Below are 9,436 nucleotides of genomic sequence, written 5' to 3'. Positions count from 1 at the left end.
GATGGTGCTAAAAGAAGCACCCGGGGAGACCACGCGGGTCTCCAGGCCCAGGACCCCCCCCCCGCCTCGGCGGCACCAGCCATTGGTCCAAAACGCGCTTGCGTAGAGGGGGGGCACCTGCTCCGTCACGCGTCTTCGCAGTCGCTCCCTACCTGTCCTCGTCCGGGGCGGGAGCGCCGCTGGTCTGTTGCAGCAAAAACAAAAAGCCTTTAAAGACTAACAGATTTAGGGCGCAATCCTGTGCATACGTAGATAGGAAGAAAGTCCTACAACTCCCGGTATTCCCCAGCCAGCTACGCACAGGATTGCGCCCGTATTCTGGCATAAACTTTCGTGGACGCTGCCCACTCTGCGCCTCTGATGAAGCGGACAGTGTCCACGGAAGCTTATGCCAGAATAACTTCGTTAGTCTCCCGCCTATCCTTTCTCACCTAAGCCTGCAAGACTTTAGCTTCCGCTTGAAAGAGGCTCTCCTCCGCTCTCCGACCTACCTGGAGCCCGTTGCTGTGATGGAGGAGAGGTTTTCTCGCTGTGGCTGCAGAAACATCGCTCGCCCCACGTGCTTGACCACAGGCATTCAAGAGCGCTCGAAGGAGAGGCCTGAGTTCCGTAGCACCCAAATCCAGGCACGCGGTCACCCAGGGGCCTCAAGTTCCTGCCAGTTCTACGCAAGCTTGCGGGAGAAGCGGGGATTCTAAACCGCGCTAGCGATTGCCAAGAGCGAGCCAGCCGCCGATCATTATGCCGCATTAATTAATCTGAGAGTACCAAGGGATGTGACTCGCTAGGGAGTACCCAATGTTAGTCCTACATAGAGTAGACCCATTGAAATGAGTGGGACTTATGTGAGTCTTGACTAACTGAAGCCCTATTCATTTCAACAGGTCTACTCTGAGTAGGACTAACATTGGATACTAGCCGGTGTATGAGACACGTGTAAAGGGACAGTGCGGCAGTCTTCTCTGTCCCATGTAGCGGCTGCCACCCTCCGCCCATCTTTCCGGGAATGAGCCCCATTGAACTCTATGGGCCTTCCTATTGAGACGTTTCCTGGACAAAGCGGGACCTACGAGGAAGCCCCCGAAGGGGGGCGAGAGAAGAAGAGAGAAGGCACAGCCTACGAAGGAGGGGGAAGGACTATCAACTGTCGGACTATGGGGCAGAGAAATAAACAGAAACAACCGTCATTTGGCTACAGACATTAAAATAAGTAGAACAGAATGACACACGAATAGGAAAAATCGTGGGGGGAAAAAGCCAGTCGCAACGGAGCTCCTCCTTCATCATTTCCCTACAGTTCCAACCTGCCTTGGGACGTAGGAAAAATGGCTCGTTTGAGGCAAACGAGGAAGAGCTGGCAGAAACTCCAGAGCCAGGCAGCGGCAGGAGCGGCAGTTTTCCTCCGTATCAACGCTCGGATAGATCTGAAAAAGGCCCCGAAATACCCCCCACAACAACACGCGCAAGCCGGCTTTGGCTGCTCGGTTGTTTTCTCATAAACACATTTTCCCCGAAAGTATGTTTTGTTGCCTTGATTTCAGCGAAAGTCGTCTCCAAGTGAAAGTATTCCGCAGATGGAGGAGGGGAATCCCAAAGGCACCTTAGGGAATACTGCCCACATTTACTGCCCAAATGTGCACCGGATAACTGTTGGATGTATTAGTGATTTCGTTTAATCTGTTACGTTTTTCTTAGATTATTCTACATTTCCATTTCTGCATTTTTTAATTCTGCGTTTTTTTCTTTTAAAAATTCTGCATAGTTTGGGAATGCATTTATTTATTTTTAAGGGAGAGATCCTTTCTCGGCGGGCACGATCTCTAGTGTACATCAGCTTGAAATTAATGGACAGTGAATGGTAAATCGGTTTATCAGAAGAAATCTCTGCGGCTGGTTCCCAATGGTCAAAAATATGTGTGTATTTTCAAGCGTTTTAAGGTTCCTGCGGGAATTCTTCGACTCCAACGATGTCCAGGAACATCTTATCAATTTCACCTATACTCATCTGGTCTTTGATGAAAGTGACAAATGGGGTTCTGGAGAAAGAAAGCTGTGTATTACTTTTAAGCAAAATACACTTCTCTGGTGAAGCTGACAAGGTGAGGAAATCCTTGATAATGCCTCTGATCTAGGTTATAACTACTTCTTTGAAGAAAATGAGGGGCGGGGGAGGGAGGTAAGTGAGTAGACTTTTTCTCGACCATGTCATATTCACCAAAGACCGGAGTAGGGGTGTGCGCGCGTACCGTGAAGGAAATATCTGTGCTTCAGATGCCCACCATCATGGGAAAAGGAGGAGGAAACGCGAAAGGCAGGGATGGGAAGAAGGTAGATCGGGACCTTCTGGGTGATTAGAAATAGATCGGCAAAGATTTCTGACTCCTAGTTGTTTAACAATAGCCATAACGGAATGACTACTCCCTCTAAATTAATCTGCTGAAATGAAGAAACCTATTTGGGTAGGCGTGTGTGTCAGGAGTGAATTTTTGTGTGGAAGAACCGTGAACTCTGTTAAGTTTTGGTACTCAGAACAAATCCTGGGGCTCAGAATGCTTTAATTCTAAGTGTGTGCTTTTTGTTTCTTTTGGTGGATTGAGGGGTTTTAGTGTAAAAAAGGAAAGAAAAAAAGTAGATCCTGCAAACCTGGGGTGAAATCCAACCTAAGTCCTACTTAGAGTAGACCCATTGAAATGAATGGGACTTGCGTTAGTCATGACTAATTTAAATCCCATTCATTTCAATGGGTAGGACTAAGTCTGAGTAGGACTTAGGTTGGATTTTACCCTTGAAGTCTACAGCATCCTGGCGTAAGGGCTCCATGCCTGTTAATAAAAGACACTTTGGTACAGGGAAAAACGTGTGTGTGTGTGTGTGTGTGTGAGAGAGAGAGAGAGAGAGAGAGAGAGACTAGATAGAATACATTTGATAAAGTTAATATTTGGGGGGGAAAACACGCAGGAAGGCTAAAATTATATGTTAAACCTAATTACCTGCATGGCCATCGATCGATGTAAAAACTTCATACAAAGGTTTGTAAAAAATACAGTTCTTTCACACGTGTACACCAAAGCCGGGAGAGAGGTTCAAAAGATTTTGAAAGTTCACACGAGAAATAAAGATTGTGGCAAACTACAGGTGCTTTCAAAGCCAAAGACCATTTTTTCCACCACTACTCATCCACGGTCTGTACTTACTCAGATTTTTCGGATGTTTTGTTGAAATTCGTCCTTTTATAGTTCAATACTATGTATGTCTACTCAAAAGTAAGCCCCATTGAGTTCACTGGGGTTTGCTGCCGGGAAAGTCTGTATAGGATTGTAACCTAAAAAATTAGGAATGATATAGTATTCTGCCAAACTGATACACCAAGTGTTTGTACAATTAAAAACAATTTGATCAGACTGCTTTGTTTTTAGAAAGATTAATTGAATGAACGCTAAAATATATCACAAATCTCTCTCTCTCCGCGTATATGGAGAGAGAGAGAAAGTATGTGTGAGATCTGAGAGAGAGATTTGTGCGTGTGTCCTCATACACACACAGCACTAAAATATTTATTGCTATATCATACCAGCCTGTTCCGAAGCACTTGCTTGGACAAAAGTTTCATGATGCTTGTTTTAATAGTCAGAACATTTTTAGTTTTTTAAGCACACCTACACACAATTTTGAAGCTGCCGTTATCATACCCCAACAATGGATTCTAGCAAGAGTAACTCGCCCTCTTGTTGATGTACGTATATACCATGTGAACTTGCCACTAAAATGATAACACTGCAAACAGATGGGGGTGGGGGGAGAAACTGAAGCAAAAGCCTGCCTCCTTACTAATCTCTCTTCAGAACATGGAGATTCTGGAAGTAGTTTAAGCGTGTCGCATGTTAATGGTGTCTTCAGTATACAGTGTAGTGTAGCGGTTAGAGTGTTGGGCTCGGACTAGGGAGACCCCGGTTCAAGTTCCCACTCGGCCATGAAGTTCACTGGGGGCACAATCCTATACAAGTTTAGACAGAAAAAAACATGTACAAGATTGCACCACTGTCTCTCAGCTTAACCAGCTCACAGGGTTGTTGTGAGGATAAAAAGGAGAGAAGGAGGATAATGTATCCCGCCTTGGGCTCTATGGAGGAAAAGGCGGGATATAAATGAAACAAACAAAATATACAACTTAATACAGAATATTTTTGGGAGAGGAGGGGCTGGTGGCGAGGGAGTAAGAGCGCAGTTTCTCAGTTCAGGCGATTTTCTAAGAATACCTAGGGCGCAATCCTGTCCATGTTTTGACTGAAAAAAAGTCCTACAACTCCCAGCATGCCCCAGTCAGGAATTTTTTTCTGTCTAAACATACATGGGATTGCGCCGTAAGGAAGCTTTTGTCCCCGGATTAACACAGATGGGGGCGGGACGGGAGAGAGACAGAGAGATCATATGCGGAATATAACGGCCGGCGACCCCAAATCCCGGGCTTCCAGACGTGTTCTAAACTCTGCACTGCAGGCAATGGAAGGGAGTCTACCCGATTCCATTAGGATGCAATCCTATGTTCACTTACACAGGAGTAAGTCCTATAAAATTCAATGGGGCTTACTTCTGAGCAGACAAGTATAGGATAGCACTGTCAATCTTACTCTGGTTTCAAAATCAGCACGATTACTTAGAAGTAAATCCCCTTGAAATCAACGGAAGCTGTATATAAACACGTGTTCAGGATGGGGCCATGCCAGCTGCAAGGCGGTTAACAGGTAGGTCTAGTTTTAATGTTCTTGTTTTTATTGTTTTAAAGTGTTATTGTTTTAAATGGTTGCATACCGCCTGGGTGGCTTTTTAGCAGATAAGGAGGGGTATAAATGTCAATATACAGACAAACAAACCAATGGACAAAGGATGGACATTCAGCAACGAAAAGTGAACGGCGCCTGTGGCTCTCCTCCTCGGAGCAGACCGGTCGGCGCAGCTGGTGCATCCAGCCAAGCGAGACTTCCAGCGGTTGGACGGAGAAGAGCGCCCCCTTTAAGCCCCGGCCCCTTTTCTCGGGACCACGCCTTCCAGGCGCTCTCTCCGGCAGAGTCCCCTGGCGCCCCGGAGGCGAGGAGGCGAGAGCCGAGCAGGGCGCAACGGCAGGAGGCAGCCTCGCCGCGGCCGCCCGCCCGTCGGTGGGGGCCGGAGCCCGGCCACGAGGCGGCACCGTAAGTAGCGAAGCGACACGCTCCAGCCCCAGGGAACGCAGCCGTCAGCTGGCGCTTGTGGGTCGTCTCATCTGCCGAAGCGCCGTCAGCTGCCTGGTCTTGAGCGGACGCTGAGCGTTAGGCAGCGATCTGTTTGTCTGGGGCAGCTCCGATGCTGCTCTCCGTGAGGTTTGGGGAGCGGATGAAGCAACAGACCGTCTTCTCTGGGATTGTCTGATGTACGGAATGGGACTAATGAGGGTTGAAGGATTTTCTCTGGGGTCTTTTCTCCAAATGAAGAATCTTAGAAGCGTGGGGCTGAAAGTGCTATGGAGATTTGTTAACGTTACTGGCGTTTATGCCTGAATGCAACGATTAGTTGTGGGTTCTCCCCCCCCCCCGGTTTTTTTTCCAGTAGGTGGCGGCCATGGGCCCTTTTTGACTTTGACCCACCATTAAATCCCACTAGGAGGAGGAGGGGCTATCGAGGCGGCGCCTTTTAACTTTCTTAAAAGTTCCCTCCATAGTTCGACATAGACCTGAGGGCAGCGGCATGTAATGGACCTTAACTCAGTGTGGAATCATTGTTGGATTACTCGAATCTTCTGCAAGAGTGAAGTGAGCTATATGGAAAGAATTGTGTTTGAAGTAATACTGAAAACTCTCTCGGGGTGTTTGAGCTGCAGTCATTCTTTTCATGCATGCAGACAGGAACTGATTAAGGACATACCTGTGTGAAATATTACCCTAACCCACACACACTGATGTGCAAATATATTCCACCGATGTTAAAAGGACCTGTTCTCAGTGAAATGTGTTTGGCCTAGAATGGAGATGTCACTTTTGTGCTAATCTTGGACCAGGTGGGCTACCAGACAGACTCCTTACAGCAGGGGGTCGGGAACGTGTGGCCCTCTGGATGTTGGCAGACTCCCATCAGCCCTAGACAGCATAGCCAATGGTGAGGGATGATGGAAGTTGTCCCCCTAACAACATCTGGAGGGACACATGTTCCCCATTACTTCCTTACTGATTGGGTCAGTTTACACATCATGCGAAGCCATGGTGGGTTAATTAATTCCCCGGGTTAATCCCCAGGGCTTAGTGGTGTGTGTATGGCCACCATTTTGCGTATTTAAATCACGGCCAAGGCTTGTCATGTCATGCAAACCCAGTGAAGGTGCATTGTTGGTGTGATTAACAAACCACCCACAACTCATGGCCTGTTCTATGGTAGTGAGTGGTTTGTCAAGAACGGAGCTCCTTTTATCAGTTTAGGCTGATATACCAATTACGCCCTTATCTTGACAGAGCTAGGCTAGCTACAGTTATCCATGCTCTGATAACGGCAGTGCATTATATGTGCCTTTGAAAATGGTCCAGAAACTTCAGCTGATCTAAAATAGTGCAGTGAGATTGTTAACAGGGACTGGCCAACGTGATCATATCATGCCAGTACTTTTCCAGCTGCACTGGCTGCCAGTCCATGTCCAGGCCTGATTCAAAGTACTTGTATTAACAAAGCCCTAAATGGTTTAGGGCCAGGTTATCGGAAGGATCGTCTCCTCCCATATGTCTCTGCCCAGACCCTAAGATCTGGGCAGATCTTCAGGATCCCCTTCCAAAGGAAGTGAGGTGGGTGGCTACCAAGAAGAGGGCCTTTTTTGCTGTGGCACCCTGGCTGTAGAATGAGCTCCCTAGAGTGGTTTGCCTGCTGCCTACATTGTACTCTTTCAGACAGCAGGTGAAGACTTTTTTATTTCCCCAACATTTTAGCATTATAGTCTTTTAACTTTGGTGTTTTAAATCTGTTACTGTATTTTAAGTCTCTGCATTGCTGCTAGGTTTTATTCTGGTTGTATTTTTATACTGTAGTTTTACACTTTTATATTTTATACTGTTTTTATTCTGTACTTTGTGCTTTTAATTTTTGTGAACCACCCAGAGAGCTTCAGCTATTGGGCAGCATAGAAATGTAATAAATTACATTTCTGAGTCTGACCGAACACAGGTAAGAGCCCACTATCGAGCCTACTCTGTGGCGGTGAGGGTGGCAAAGAGGCAGTTCTTTTCCACCAGCATTGCATCTTCTCAGTGTCGTCCGGCGGAGCTTTTCCGAGTGGTTTGCGGCCTGTTACATTCTGGGCCAGGGAGAGAGATGGTGGAACCCACGGTAGCACGCTGTGACGAGTTTGCACGGCACTTTGAGGATAAAGTCGCTCAGATTCGTCATGAATTGGACACCACCATTAATGCAGTTCCATTGGTAGAGGCATTCAGAGCACCGTCTGGTCTAGTTTTATTGGATGAGTTTCAGTTACTGAGGCCTGAGGATGCGGACAAGGTGCTTGGCCAAGTCCGATCGACCACTTGTGTGCTTGACCCTTGCCCTTCATGGCTTATTAAATCAAACAAGAGGGGTTGTCCGGCTGGGTCCAGGAGGTTGTAAATTCCTCCTTGAGAGAGGGAGTGGTGCCTGCTGCTTTAAAAGAGGCAGTAATTAGACCACTCCTGAAAAAGCCTAACCTGGACCCAGAGGATGTTAACAATTATAGGCCAGTGGCCAACATCCCCTTCCTGGGCAAGGTGCTTGAGCGAGTGGTTGTAGGACAGCTCCAGGCACTCTTGAATGAAACGGATTATCTAGATCCATTTCAATCGGGCTTCAGGCCTGGTTTTGGAACGGAAACTGCCTTGGTCACCCTGTGGGATGACCTCTGCCAGGAGAGGGACAGGGGGAGTGTGACTCTGTTGATTCTCCTGGACCTCTCAGCGGCTTTCGATACCATTGACCATGGTATCCTTCTGAATAGGTTGTCTGGGTTGGGAGTTGGAGGCACTGCACTACAGTGGTTCCGCTCCTACTTGGATGGCCGATTCCAGAAGGTGGTGCTGGGGGATTATTGCTCTGTGCCATGGCAATTGTGCCATGGGGTTCCACAGGGCTCTATTTTATCCCCCATGCTGTTTAACATCTACATGAAACCGCTGGGGGAGGTTATCCGGAGGTGTGGGCTGAGGTGCCATCAATATGTGGATGACACCCAGCTCTACCTCTCTTTCTCATCAAAACCAGGTGAGGCAGTGGCTGTTCTGAACCAGTGCCTGGGCACAGTAATGGACTGGATGAGGGCTAATAAACTGAAACTCAATCTAGACAAGACGGAGGTACTGTTAGTGGGTGGTTCGTCTGCCCGGCTAGGTGATATTCAACCTGTTCTGGAGGGGGTTGCACTCCCCCTAAAGGATCAGGTTCGTAGTTTGGGGGTGCTCTTGGATCCAGAACTGTCACTTGAGGCACAGGTGAACTCAGTGGCACGGAGCACTTTTTATCAGCTTCGGCTGGTATACCAACTACGCCCTTATCTGGACAGAGATAGCCTAGCTACAGTTATCCATGCTCTGATAACTTCTTGTCTGGATTACTGCAATGCGTTATATGTGGGGCTGCCTTTGAAAACGGTCCGGAAACTTCAGCTGGTCCAAAATAGGGCAGCAAGATTGTTAACAGGGACTGGCCTGCGAGCTCATATTACGCCAGTACTTTTCCAGCTGCACTGGCTGCCAGTCCATTTCCGGGCCCGATTCAAAGTGCTGGTGTTAACATTCAAAGCCCTTAACGGCTTGGGGCCAGGTTACCTGAAGGATCGCCTCCTCCCATATGTGCCTACCCAGACCTTAAGATCATCATCAGCGGCCCTTCTCCGTGAGCCCCTGCCAAAGGAAGTGAGGCGGGTGGCTACTAGGAGGAGGGCTTTTTCTGTTGTGGCACCCCGGCTCTGGAATGAGCTCCCTAGTGAGGTTCGCCTGGCGCCTACATTGTACTCCTTTCGGCGCCAGGTGAAGACCTTTTTATTTTCCCAGGCATTTTAGCTTTCTAAATTTTTATCTTTGCTGTTTTAAATCTGTATTTTAAACTCCTGTACTGCTGCTAGGTTTTATTGTGGTTGTATTGTTATATTGTGGTTTTAATGTTCTATATATTTTAAATTGTTTTATTGTGTGTTGTTTGGTTTTAGTTTTTGTGAACCGCCCAGGGAGCTTCGGCTATTGGGCGGTATAGAAATGAAATAAATAAATAAATAATAAATAAACTGATACCAACAACCCACCTTCGCTGGGTGACATGACACAAGCTACAGTCATGGTTGAATATGCAAATGTTACCTGGCATGCACCACAGCCCACCTGTGATGATCGTGCAAACCAGGTCATGGGAGGCCCTTAGGCGGCAGCTGTGGTGTGGTTCAGCCTCCATCAGAGCCCCTGAT

The sequence above is a fragment of the Heloderma suspectum genome, chromosome 4 (assembly GCF_057233095.1).
Source record: "Heloderma suspectum isolate Gila_16-S chromosome 4, 16-S_ref, whole genome shotgun sequence".
Classification (NCBI taxonomy): domain Eukaryota; kingdom Metazoa; phylum Chordata; class Lepidosauria; order Squamata; family Helodermatidae; genus Heloderma; species Heloderma suspectum.
The sequence above is the reverse complement of the archived record's forward strand: the minus strand, read 5'-3'. Positions refer to the sequence as shown.